Genomic DNA, 1,344 nt, shown 5'->3' on the forward strand with positions numbered 1-1,344 from the left:
ATGTTTCCTGCCCCAGTGGATTCTTAAGTATCTTCTCCAGGTATGTGGTGTACTAGCTGGATGTTTTTTGGCATAATTATTACTTTTACGTTTAGCCTGGATAGTACCCAGACTGATGTCTTCAAAAAGGTCAACCAAATAGGCCTCACTTGCCTCTGAAAAGCATCAGTGGCTGTGTTCTGAAAGCAGAGATCCATTTTAAAGTCCTGAGCAATTTCTTACACCAAACTCTGAAAGAGAAGTTTGTGAATCCTAAGTTCAATGGACTTCTGATAACATCTAATTTCACAGAATGCCATGGCACCAGACCTGAAACCATGAGGTTTCTTCACCCCTCAAGTAGAATATATTCTTCCAGCTTTGTAGCCAGTTTCTTCCTAGGTTTTACAGCACTGGTTTATTTTTGAGTGGTGGGATCTATACAACCCATGGTGAGAGACTCCCTTACTTAATCCTTTCTTCTATGGCTGGTGCTCATGGATCTAGAGGCAAATGTTCTATCTATCTATCTGTCTATCTAGTTGTTTATTTAAATCAGAACTCAAATAAGGCCCTCACATTGTATCTGGCTGACATTCTTAAGCCTCTTTCAATCTATGTTTTCCTCACCTCATCCATATTTTTTTCCTTATAAGATATTTTAAAGAAGCCAGGTCATTCACCCTAAAGAGATTTCTATTTTCGGATTTGTGCTGATTGACTTCGTGTGGCATCAATTGGTTTGCTTCTCTCTTCCCTTTACCATCTGTAAATTGCTAGATGGGGCTAGAGATTTTATCTTATTTGGGTTTAATTTTTTAGTTTCTTGGCAAGAACACTTGTTAGAGTCTGTAAACAAGTCAAAATAACACCTGGCATTTTGCCAGGGGAATGTTAGAGTTCGTAAACAAGTCTGGATGGCGCCTGGCAAAATGCCAGAGGGAGTGGTTTGTGAAGTAACGCCAGCGAGCCATTAAGTGTGGAGATTCCTTATTGGTTGACTGATGTATCTAGTTTATGCTAATTAAGATAAGCTGTGTGGAATTTATAAATACCACTCCTGTCCTACAATAAACGGCTCCCACTCCTGCTGTATCAATCTACACAAGTTGTTCGTCACCCCCCCACAGCCCCCCCATCCCCCATTAGTTTGCTGCAGCCGGACTGCGGCAAACACTCATAGGTGGTGATAAGGCTTACATCAGGAGGAAGTAATGTCTGGTTCCATCTTTTTATGATGTTAGGAATACTTGATGATGATGCCTGGCTCCATTATTTCCATTATTACTTTCAATATATATATATATATTTTACTAACAATTTGGTCATTAAAGATAATTTGACTACAGAACTCTGCGGTACACA

Source organism: Marmota marmota, unplaced genomic scaffold, assembly GCF_001458135.2.
Source record: "Marmota marmota marmota unplaced genomic scaffold, marMar, whole genome shotgun sequence".
Lineage (NCBI taxonomy): Eukaryota > Metazoa > Chordata > Mammalia > Rodentia > Sciuridae > Marmota > Marmota marmota.